General features: G+C 36.5%; 1 protein-coding gene across 6 annotated transcripts in view; it reads right to left on the bottom strand.

Annotated features, from left to right (window-relative positions):
• Tanc2 (tetratricopeptide repeat, ankyrin repeat and coiled-coil containing 2) overlaps positions 1–12,988 on the bottom strand; it is a 251,669-nt gene that overhangs the window by 216,189 nt on the left and 22,492 nt on the right. The gene's annotated exons all lie outside the window — the stretch shown is intronic.

Genomic DNA, 12,988 nt, shown 5'->3' with positions numbered 1-12,988 from the left:
CCATGCTCCTGGATTGGGAGGATTAATATAATCAAAATGGCAATATTGCCAAAGGCTATCTACAAATTCAATGCAATACCCATTAATATCCCAACACCATTTTTTGATGAAATAGAGGAAGCAATACAGAAATTCATATGGAACAATAAAAGACCTAGAATAGCAAAAACAATCCTAAGCAGAAAGAACAGTGCTGGAGGAATTACAATACCCAACTTCAAGTTGTATTATAAAGCTATAGTAATAAAAACAGCTTGGTACTGGCACTGGAACAGGCCTGAAGACCAATGGAACAGAATTGGAGACCCGGAAATGAACCCACAGAACTACGCCTACTTAATCTTTGATAAAGGAGCTAAAACAATAGTTTGGAAGAAGGATAGCCTCTTTAACATATTGTGCTGGAAAAACTGGCTCAACACATGCAACAAACTAAAACTAGATCCTTATATATCACCCTGCACCAAAATCAATTCCAAATGGATTAAAGACCTCGAAATCAAAACAGACACCCTGAAAACACTAAAGGAAGAAGTAGGAGAAACACTTGGGCTCCTTGGCGCAGGACGGAACTTCCTTAACAAAGACCCAGAAAGGCTACAAATCAAAGAAAGGTTGGACAAATGGGACTGCATCAAACTTCAGAGCTTCTGCACGGCAAAGGACATAGCTCGCAAGATAAACAGAAAGCCCATAGACTGGGAGAAGATCTTTACCAGCCATTCAACGGACAAAGACCTCATATCTAAAATATATGCAGAACTAAAAAAATTACCTTCTTCCAAAACAAAACTGCAAAGAACCAATAGCCCCCTCATCAAGTGGGCTAAAGACTTACAAAGAGACTTCTCTGATGAGGAATTGAGAATTGCCAAGAGACATATGAAAAAAATGCTCTACATCACTGGCCATAAAAGAAATGCAAATCAAAACAACATTGAGATTCCATCTCACCCCAGTAAGAATGTCATATATCAAGAAAACTAACAATAACAGTTGTTGGAGGGGATGTGGCCAAAAGGGAACCCTACTTCACTGTTGGTGGGAATGTAAACTGGTTCAGCCACTCTGGCGAGCAGTATGGAGATTCCTCAGAAGGCTAAATATAGAACTGCCCTATGACCCAGCAGCCCCACTTTTGGGTATCTATCCAAAAGACCACAAACAAAATCACAGTAATGCCACCAGCACAGCAATGTTCATCGCAGCACAATTTGTCATAGCGAGAATTTGGAACCAACCCAGATGCCCCTCCGTAGACGAATGGATCAGGAAAATGTGGTACATATACACAATGGAATTTTATGCCTCTATCAGAAAGAATGACATTGTCCCATTTGTAAGGAAATGGAAAGACTTGGAAAAAATTATACTAAGTGAAGTGAGCCAGACCCAAAGAAACATGGACTCTATGGTCTCCCTTATTGGGAATAATCAGTACAGGTTTAGGCTAGTCATAGCAGAGCACCACAAGGCCCAATAGCTATACCCTTATGAACACATACGATGATCCTAAGTGAAATGAACTCCATGTTATGGAGACAATTGTTATATCACAGTTGTAACTACTTTCAACATCCCATGAGTATCTGTAGCTTCTATTATTGATGATGTTCTTATATCACCTTCCTGTGGTTGTACCTACACTGTCTCTGTAATTTTATCGGAGTATATTGGAAACTGTGTATACTGGTATTGGAATTAGGAAACTGAAAGGGAATACCAAAATTGAGAGACACAGGGTAAAAAAAGAGAAACAACTACAAAAGCAATACTTGCAAAACTGTTTGGTGTAAGTGAACTGAACACCTCAGGGGGGGAAAGGGTAAGGGGGAGGGGGGAAGGGGGTATGAGGGACAAGGTAACAAACAGTACAAGAAATGTATCCAATGCCTAACGTATGAAACTGTAACCTCTCTGTACATCAGTTTGATAATAAAAATTTGAAAAAAAAAAAAAAAGAATGGAATCCCTGACTTATCACTTCCTAGTTACATGATATTGGGCAGGCTACTTAAACTCTCCATTGCTTATAGATATTGTTAAGGTTTGGATCTGAAATGTCCTAAAAAAGCTTAAGGGTGATGACACTGTTAGAAGACAGCAGAAACTCTTGAGAAATGTGGCTTAGTTAGAGGAAGTTAGGTCAAAAGGATATGCTCTTAAAAGGGAGGTTGAGACCTCAGCTCCTTCCTCTTTTTGCTTCCATCATGATGCTATACCTTGCCACAGGCCCAAAGCAATGGGGCCAAGCAATCAGACTGAAATCACTGAAGCCATAAGCCAAAATAAATCTTTCCTCCTTGTAAGCTATTTAATTCAGGTACTTGGTCACAGGATTGAAAGCTAACTGTCACAGGATGGAAAGCTAACACAGTTGTGAAATTAAATATGTAACATTTAGGAACTAGCATGGTACTTGACATCTAGAAAAAGACACTTAAATTTTGGTCATTTTAGGAGGTTTACATTTTCTTCCAGGACAATTAACCAATACAAACACACACCAAAAACACAGAGATTTATCACCAGGCTAATTGTTTATCAAGAAATTTAAGGAAGCTGGGTTCCAATGGTTCATGCCTATAATCCTTGCTACTAAGAAAACTGAGATCTGAGGATTGTGGCTCAAAGTTAGTCTAGGCAGGAAAGTGAAACTCTTATCTCCAATTAACTAGCAGAAAGCTGGAAGACGAGCTGTGGCTCAAGTTGTATAACAGTTGCTTTGAGAACAAAAAATTAAGGGAGAGCACTCAGGCCCAGTGCTTGGACAAGCCCGCATACAGGCACCATATATACGGAATTTGTCCACTTACAAATACATATTCCTTTCTTTTTTAAAAACCCATACATGCTCTTACCAACATTAAACTGAATATCACAAAGCAACAACAATAACCTCTAAACTGTGGTTTTGGTAGTTATTAGTAACAGTGCATAATCACTAGGTTCCATCCCTAACCCACTAAGGCTTAACATTCCATCCATAAAGTACTAGGAGTGGAGATCATCTGAGTTCTGTAGATATATATAGCAAAGCTCTGATATCTTAAAACTTGAGACAGTGCTCCCAAATGAGGATAGGCTATACTGGTATGAAAAGGGAGGATTTGAAGTGTCACACAGCATTAAATGGGAGAAAGAAAACATAACTTTCAATAAGAGTCTCAAAGGTAAAGTTCTCTATTGAGAACGGCAAAAATGTACCTATTAATGAAAAAATTCCATAAAGTACTACAGTTATCTAGCTACACACTATTTCAGAAGGACTCCCAAATAATACAGAGGAATACTTTCCAGCTTACAGTGTACAATCAACTCAGTATCAGAATTGTTGAAGAGAAAACAACCTCATGGTCAACCCTGATATCATTAGATGAGTCAATAGTACTCTCAAATGGAGGCAAAAAAAAATCATCTCATTCTCTGTCCACATTTAGCAACATATGTCACAATCTCTCAAGTGAGAGGGACATAATAATAACACAGAAAAGATGCACGATGCCTTAGGATAGGATCATCAGTTCATTCTCAAATACAAGTGAAATACATGAATGAACAAGTGCCCTGTACTATATAGACTTTAATGTAGAAGCCTCTGACCATGGATTTTGCCTATACTATATCTAGGTCAAAAATACAAGAATAACATACTGCAAGGAGATGGAAACATGGTACTAAGGAATTATAGTGGAAAGAAAAGGAAATGTACCTTAGTTCAACAGAACTAAGTATTAGAATGATAAAGCTTCCTTTAGACCAGGAAATTTAATCAAAATTCTGATATGTCATACATTAAGGATGCCTACAAAAAAAATTCTAGGTAGCATGACAATGCCTCAGAGTGACAGAGGGATATATGGACATACTCTATTAACTTACTCTATTACTTAAGGGAGAAGTGAAAGTCCTCCCTTTCTCAGAGTAACAGGTTTCAAATAAAAAGAGTATAGCAGGACTGAGCCTTCTTACCTATACTTGTCCAACCAGCACTACTGCTTCAAGTTCTTTAGTTTACTCAAAAACAAAATTCCTATTGCTTGAATTACGTATAAAATAATTTAAATCACTTATATTGTGTATTAAATAGGCTTAGGAATATGAACAAAGAGATGGAGGGGAGGGAAAAGGAGGAGAGGGAAGGGAAGAAAGAAAGGGAGAGATGGAGAAAAAGTAGCAAGGAAAAGAGGGGCAGAGGGAGGGAGGGAAAGAGGGAGGGAGGGAAGAAGGAAGGAGGAAGGAAAGGAGAGAGGGAGGGAGGGAAGAAGGGAGGAAGGGAAGGAGGGAGGGAGGAAGGAAGAAAGGAAGGAGGGAGGGAGGGAGGGAAGAGACATGAAAGAATAGAGGGAAGGCCAGGTATGGTAGCTCATGCTTATAATCCCAGTTACTTGGGAGACAGAGATGAGGAGGATCACATTCAAGGCCAGTTCAGACAAAAAGTTAACAAGATTTGGTACCAATCAATAAGCTAGACATGGTGGTAAAGGCCAATCAACCAAGCTAGGGAAAAGGCATATTATAGAAGGATCATAGTCTAAGCTAGCCAAAGCAAAAACACAAGATCTTATTTGAAAAACAACAAAAACAAAGAAGGCTGAGGGAATGGCTCAGGTGGTAGAGTGCTTGCTTAAACAAGTATAAATTCAAATCACACAGTACCACCCCCCACACACACACGCGCGCACACACACACAAAAAAAAAATGGAAGGTGGGGCTGGGAATATGGCTTAGCGATACAGTGCTTAGCATGCACAAAGCCCTGCATTGGATTCCTTAGCAACACATAAACAGAAAAGGCCAGAAGTGGTAATGTGGCTCAAGAGGTAGAGTGCTAGCCTTGAGCCAAAAAAAAAAAAAAAAGCTAGAGACAGTGCTCCTGAGTCCAAGCTCCAGGACAAGCAAAAAAAGGAAGGAGGTAAAGACAAAGACAATTAAGAACCAATTAAGGTCTACTAACTTAAACAGTTGATTTTGGCACATGAGCTTCTATAACTATGGAATACAATGCTTGGGTTTTTTTCTTCTTCTTTATTGTCAAAGTGAAGTACAGAGGGGTTCCAGTTTCATATGTAAGGTAAGTACATTTCTTATCCAACTTGTTACCTCCTCCCTCATTTTCTCCTGCCTCTCACTGATGCAGGATTTTTTAATATGGTACATCTATGTTAAAAAAGCTCTCAAGTTTTATTGTTCAATGAAAAAATCAGAGACATACACTATATAATTTTATAACAATTTTTTAAATATGTGTTTAAGAAGATGTATATATTTAGAACTGAGGGACAGACTTGTGACAGAATACAAAAAATGTTGCACAATTTCTATAGAAGATGAATGTGGAACTGAAAAGGAGATATGACTAAACTTATTAAATATATAAATTTTACTTTTGTAATTTAAAAAAACTTTGAAGTATTTAATAAAGTTTTTATTTAGATAAGTAAGATTCAGTGTGGCACATACTGCATTCACATAGCTATCCAAATATTTTCATCATATCTAAAGTATTATTCAGTCTAGATTTTATTAAGTCAGTATAAATTTTCTGTGAATCCCAACAAAGCAGATAAAAATCCCAGAGAACAAAGAGTGAAAAAACTCTCTTAAACAAATCCTTGGCTTTCAAGATGACTGTCTACCACATCAATCTACAATGTCCCAATTGTATAACCAGTAACATGTATTCAAAAATGTCCAAATTCACCTTTGAAAAGATTAATTTTTGGATTATTTCTATTCACTCATTTCCTAATGAAATATTTTAATGTTACACTAAAACCTTTCGTCCCCAGTTCAGTTAAAGGCCAATTGAAAAGAGGCACATTTCCAGAACAGTCACCATTACTTCCTGCCTCAAGTGCTTCCCCTGTTTCTCTAAGTCTTATAAGGAACACGTCGAGCATGGCTCTGAAGTTATAATTAAACTGCTATGTTAGAGAAGTCCACACACTAACCTATCTTAGAAATAGCATCAAAAACAACCAAATACATATAAAAACAGGAAACCTTTTATTTTAGTAACATATATTAGCTAAAATTCCTTAAAACTGTATTCCTGGGATTAGCAATGCTTCTCTAGGATATGTTACATAACAAACAGTATGACTGCTTCAATTCTCTTTCTATCATTAACCTAATAAGAAAATGTCTGATGATCTTCTGTTTATTTGGTGTTTACTAAAATCAAACCAAGTACAAGTCCTTACAAAGGCATTACAGGAAATTTTTTAAAGGTCAATAAGTAGCTCCTGCCCAAAATAGCATTTAGTTTGGTGATGAGTGTTAAGAAGAAATGAACCCAAGCACAATTCACAACAGAAGATGCTAATAATCATAAGAGAAATTCTAAGTGTAATGGAAGTTTACCAAATAGTGAGATTAATTAGAAGTTAAGTAAACAAATGTTAGCCAAGCGTCTACTATATGCTTTTGAGTAAGGAAAACAATTCCTAGTACAATTCCTGAGCTAAAGGGATGTTTACACAAAAACATCTGGCTCCTTTTCACTATCCTGCAGTATCTCTGCTTCCTTCTATTCTGATGCTCAGCTTATGGGCTATGTTGAATAACTGGAGCCTGTGCTGGTTTTGTCTTGTAAAAGAAGTTGCAAAGCTGAAGTGAATTTGTAAATTAAGGGTAACTAAATTATACTCAGTGAAAATCTCATTATTTTTGTCTGAATTCTATAGCCCTAATTGCACACTATTTTAAAAAATGTTCCCAAGAGAGATAGAAAAAGTAGAATAGATGGGAACATATTGTAAATATGTGTAGAATTATAACAGTGAAATCCTCCTCTGTATAACTAATGTAACCTAATAAAAAAAATTCCCAGATATTTGAACCTTCTCTTGTAAGAAAAACTATTACCTTCACTAAGCAAAAACACGTTTTAAGTGAATCACAGACTGTGGCACTTACATACTTCTAAACGCCCAAAACCAGGTCTAAAACCAGCATCACATTTAAAGTATTCCATATAGTATTTGTACAAAATATTTAAAACATACTGCTAAGTAGAAAAACAATTAAAAATTATATGAAATTGAAGAGTAATGGGCTTTCGAAATGAACTATATCCCTATCTTCGCTTCTGTGAGGACTTGATATATGACTTACAAACACTTAGCTTATCTGTTTTTCCAGTGGCTCAATAGCTATGTACATATGATCACATAAGATGATGCTAAGTGAAATGAACTTCAAGTTATGGAAATAAGCAGTTTATCATTGGTGTTGTTATTTTTAATGCACTATGTGAAATTATTTTTTTTGTTTTTCTTCCCTATGGTTTAGCCCCTGCTGTCACTGCATTTGATTTTGGTACCCTGGGTATTGTATATATGTTTTTCTGAATCAGGGAAGGGAAAGCGAACATCAACATAGTGAGACAAAGGGTAAAAAGAGAACCAATGCAACAGCAATACTTAAAAGACAATATGATGCAAACCAACTGTATAACTCTGGAGGGAGGGGGGGACTGGAGAGGAAGGAAGGTGGGAGAAAAATGATGGAGGAGGTAACAAGTTTGACAAGAAATGTACTCACTACTTTACATATTTAACTGTAAGCCCTCTCTCTGTACAGCACCTTGATGATAAAAATTAAAATTAAAAAAAAGGAATACCACTTGCCAGGTGCTAATGGCTTACACCTGTAATCCTAGCAACTTAGGAGACTGAGATCTGAGGACTGTTGTTGGAAGCCAACCTGGGCAGAAAAGTCCATGAGATTCTTGCCTCCAATGAAAGCACTAGGTATCTGGAAGTGGCAGAGACAAAGCCTAAGTCCTGAATTCAAACCCCACACTGACCAAAACAAAAGAATACCACCTAAATTTCAAGGGCTTCTTTTAGGCAACAGAAATGTGTAATTTCTGGGAATATGGTCTAGTGGTAAAGTGTTCGCCTCATATACATGAAGCCCTCGGTTTGATTCCTCAGCACCACATACACAGAAAAAGCCAGAAGTGGCGCTGTGGCTCAAGTGGCAGAGTGCTAGCCTTGAGCAAAAAGAAGCCAGGGACAATGCTCAGGCCCTGAGTCCAAGCCCCAGGACTGGCAAAAAAAAAAAAAAAGAAGAAGAAGAAGAAGAAGAAATGTGTAATTGCTTTCTTAGTTATCTAGTCAAACTTCCCACTGTCTTCCTTATTAACAGAACATTAATTTTGGATAAGGCAGTGTTGTGCCTAACAAATTATCTGGCTCCATTGCATCTTATTATCAATAAGTACAAAATCATAACGAATGATATGAAAGCATAAGGATTATGGCAAAAGCTCTAAGGAAAATTATTTTGTTGATAAATAGCAAGATATCTAGAGAGGGAATAATCGTCTTGCAATCACAGGGAAAAACTACTTTCAAGGACACCAGAGAAGAACCTTTCAGGAGGAAACTTATCCCAGATGCCACTGCAGAACTTCCATAAATTTGGACTGCCTATATCCAGATTCCTAACTATCTGATGGAGCGGGAAATCTTCCTATTTGATTAAGCCAGTGTACGTGGGTTTCTGTTAAATTCCGCTGAACACAATCCTAACTGAGCATGTAAAAAGATCTAGGAAAAGGATCCAACAACCAGATCAGCAAAGGCAATTATTCCCACAAACTTCTCATTTAACAGCAGTGTTAAATTACTCATTTGTGAAGTAATGTTAAATTATTTATCAGTAAAGTAATGAAACAGTGAGATGTCAACTAACAAACATAAAACCCAGTTATAAAGAAATAGGTACTATATTCATTAAGATAAAAATAATATAAGTGATGATCAAAAATGAATAGTTTTAATCATGAAAGGTGTCCTTGATAAGGCAGAAACGAACAAAAACATAATTAGGTAAACATTCTATTATTAAAGTTTACATTTCACTAATATTTACAATTCACTAATATTTACAACATCCTTGAAACCTCAATATGCAAGCTACTAATGCCTAATATTACAGAATACACTATATGAACTTAAGACATCTGTGAGAAATTAGAAAAATAAGGTGCAAGTGGGGAAGGAGATAAATACAAGTAGAAATGGATTCTATTTCCAATGAAGTAAAATTTTAAATGAAGAGTTAGTAACAGATCAGATCATGAGTAAGAAAATGCTTTCTTAAAAACTGAATGCTGACCTTAAAATAAATTACAAAGTGACAGTCAAAAGAAGATAATTTTCTGGATCCTAATATAATGGAGTTCAGAGTGCTGCATGAAATGGTTAGGAAAAATAACAAAATAATCAGAGAACAAGACAGAAAATGTCAAGGTAAGATCAAAACAGAATATGAAAATAAAATCAAGTGGCAGGTGGGGTTGCAAGAGATGAAGGATTGATGCCAAGGATGGCATTGACCCAGATGTACTATACTCATAAACTGACATGTTGAATAGAAATCTCTTTGTACAACTACTTAAAAGATAATTTAAAAATAAAGAAAATTAGTGATAAACTTTTAAGGGCAGAATTTCAGTGGACCTGCTTTGTTTCTTTCTTTCCTTCCTTCCTATGCTACCTTTCCTCCATCTCTCTCTCCCTTCTTTTCCTTCCTTTCTTTTTTGCTGGTCCCAGGGTTTGAATTCAGGGTGCTATCCCTGAGCTTTTGTGCTCAAAGCTAATGCTCTACCACTTGATTCATAACTCCACTTTGGCTTTTGGTGGTTCATTGGAAATAAGAGTCTCACAGATTTTTTCCCCCGGGCTGACTTTGATGTGTAATCTTCAGATCTCAGATTCCTGAGTAGCTAGGATTACAAGCGTGAGCCACCAGCATCCAGTTCCACTTACTTATTTAATCCCACCTACCTACACTTTCCCAGCTCTCTTTCTCCCACCTGAGACTTTATCATTAAAAAAATCCCTTTACAAAATATTCCAGTCCTATTCTTTAATATTCCTCTCCCCGTGAATCTTCCAAGAACAATTAAAATCCTATTTTCTCTACCAATTTCTCCAGTAATCTTCATGTGCATTCAAGCATTAAAAACTACTGTCTAGATTTTCTTCTGGCAAAATGTTCAGTTCATAGAAGTCTATCAAAGGGATAAAATAAAGAATCACTAAAAATTGCTCTGAGTGACAGTTCAGGAAATTAGCCTCAAAAGTATAATTATATTTTAAACAGGCATTTTAAAATGTAGGCTATTTTAAATCTACAGTAGAGAGGCTTCATAAAGTCAAATACAAATTCTAAAATCCCTGAACAACAGAAAAATCACTTACGCATACAAAAATGACAAGCTTCCTAAATGAAAGGACACCATGCCTCAAATTAAATAGCATTTGGCCAGCATAGTGGTGCAATCTATAATCCCAGCTACTGAGAAGGCAGAGATTGGGAGGATTAAGTTTTGAAGCTAGCTATTAGCAAGGTTCCATCTCAACCCACAAGGAAGGCAGGTATGGTAGTGTACACTTGTAATCCAAGCTATGCAGGCAGCACAGGTATGAGGACAGGTAGTCCAAGCAAAACCATGAGACTCTATCTAAAAAATAAGTACAGCAAAAAAAATGGGGTGGAGGCATCAGTGAAACAGTAATGCCTCATTCATGACATGCTGCTTCATTTCAGGACCAACTGAAAAACTCTAAAACGGAATCACAATAAACCTTTTCTCTTCTTAAGTTGATTCATCAAGCATTTTGTTAGACAGAAAGCTGATTTTAAAAGACTGTAAATAAAGATATTAATGCTGAGTAAGGATTAGCAGCACAATTCCAATGGTATCATATACAAGGCCCTAAGTACAATAGTCAGTAATGCAAAAATAAATACATAAATAAAATAAATGAGATCCAGAGAGTGAGTATAGACTCTTTTGGAGACAAGGACCAAGGACTAAGAACTACTGTATTTAGCAGCATGGAGGGCACTATAGTCCTTTATAAGTACATTTTCACTTGAATAAGAGAAAAATTCTAACCAGGATTCAACAGAGACAATATTCCAAAATCAAAGTATATACACAAGTGAATATTCATTATAGTAGCATATAGCTGTCCACAATAATAGAGACCTCTACAAAATAGTAAAAGATGTTATTAAATGAAAAATGTATAAGAGCATTAGAGTATGCTATCTTTTTTGTATGAACTAAAAGCAAAGAAGAAAATTTGCATGTATATGCTATTTTTAAAAAGGAATTAACACAAGAAGTGTGAACCAAAACCATTATCTACCAGTCTATAAAGCTATGAAACAGGAAGGAAGCAAAGGTTTTGTTTCTGGGTTCTCATGCACATGGCTTCTCCAGCATTTGGTTCCTATAGCACAGATAGTCTCTGTCATCAAGCTGCTTATTACACCACAGGTAACTTCAGTGTCCTGCGGTTATACTGCATGACAGCCAGGAGGAGCCAACAGTCAGGACCTTCTAAAAGCATCTTCCCTCCAGTGGTTTCCTAGTAGAGCAACTTTGGTAAGCACCTGTAGAATTTTCCTTGGCTCGGTGGATTTCTGCCAAGTTTTGGAGTATAGATTTAAAGAAAAAGTCTGCTATCAGGCACCATAATGCCATTCAGTGAGGTATAACATGCCTTTTCCAATAAGTCTAGTTGTCAGCCATGACTGAGGGAGCAGTCCTTTTGAGCAGTCTCTCTCAATATAGAGTAGGGGCTTCTCATTATATCTACTAATTCTATATCCCTTCTTCCTAGCTACTCTAATTCCTTCTTATAGTTAACAATTCTTTATATTAAATGTTCCCTATTCAAATTATTGTATAGTTTCTCCTTCATGACTAGACTCAAACTGATACAGAAGCCAAACCAAAAGATATTTAATATGTAATTCTTGTCCATAAAATAAGAATTGGCAAAACTATAAGAAAAAGTTTTTTTTAAGATTATTTCTTGGTAGGCATACAAGGCAGAAACTGGGTAAAAAGAGGCATATGGGAACTTTATTAGATGATAAATATGTTCCATATCTTGTTTGGGGACACAGATTGCATATACAACTGTCAAAGTTCATTAAACTGAACATTAATATAGTTATATTTTATTCCTTGTAAATCATACTTAAGTAAGAAATATACAACCCAAGGCTCCATAGAGAAATGTCTGATTATTCAAGTAGGAATGCAGAAAAATGAGCCTGGAGCACCACATGGCTCTAGAAATCAAGGAAGTACTCAGAATAACCATCAGTCCTAGAGCAGTAAGGTAAGAGAAAGAAATAGAAGGAATACATATAGAAAAGTAAAAAGTCAAATTACCACTAACTACAAGATAAGATCCTATATACTTAACAGGTGCTTAAAATAGCTGACAGCAGTGGCTTGCACCTATCTATTCATTAGGTTGAGGTCCAGAGGGTTAAGGTTTGAAACCAGCTAGGGCAGGCAAGTCCATGAGACTTTATCACCAACAAAAAGCTGGGCTAGAGGTAGAACTCAAGTGGTAAAGCACTAGTGATGAAAGCAAGCTGAGTAAATGTAAGATCCTGAGTTCGAATTCTGGTACATGCAAAAAAAAAGTAAAAGAATACAAAATCACTACACATACATACACACACACACAAATTAGTAGCTGGGCTGGGAATGTGGCTTAGCTTAGTGGTAAGAGTGCTTGTCTAGCATGCATGAAGCCCTCCCTGGGTTCAATTTCTCAGTAGTACATAAACAGAAAAAGCTGGAAGTAGCATTATAGCTCACGTGGTAGAGTGATAGCCTTGAGCAAAAGAAGCTCAGGGACAGTGCCCAGGCCCCATGTTCAAGCCCCAGGAATAGCAAAAAAAAAAAAAATCAGCAACTTTTCTAAACAAGAATAAAGAACAGTTTGAGAAAGAAATGAGAAAAACAATCCCATTCATAAAAGTCTCAAAAAATACACCTAGAAATAAACAAGACTCTCTACTATAAGAATAATAAAATATTGAAAAAGATATTAGAAGACAGAAATACATCCCAGGTTTATGGATCAGCAAAATATTGTGGATATGGCTATACTTCCAAAAGCAATCTACAGATTCAGTTCCCATCAAAATCCC

This window comes from Perognathus longimembris, chromosome 17, assembly GCF_023159225.1.
Source record: "Perognathus longimembris pacificus isolate PPM17 chromosome 17, ASM2315922v1, whole genome shotgun sequence".
NCBI classification, from domain to species: Eukaryota; Metazoa; Chordata; class Mammalia; order Rodentia; family Heteromyidae; genus Perognathus; species Perognathus longimembris.
The sequence above is the reverse complement of the archived record's forward strand: the minus strand, read 5'-3'. Positions and strand labels throughout refer to the sequence as shown.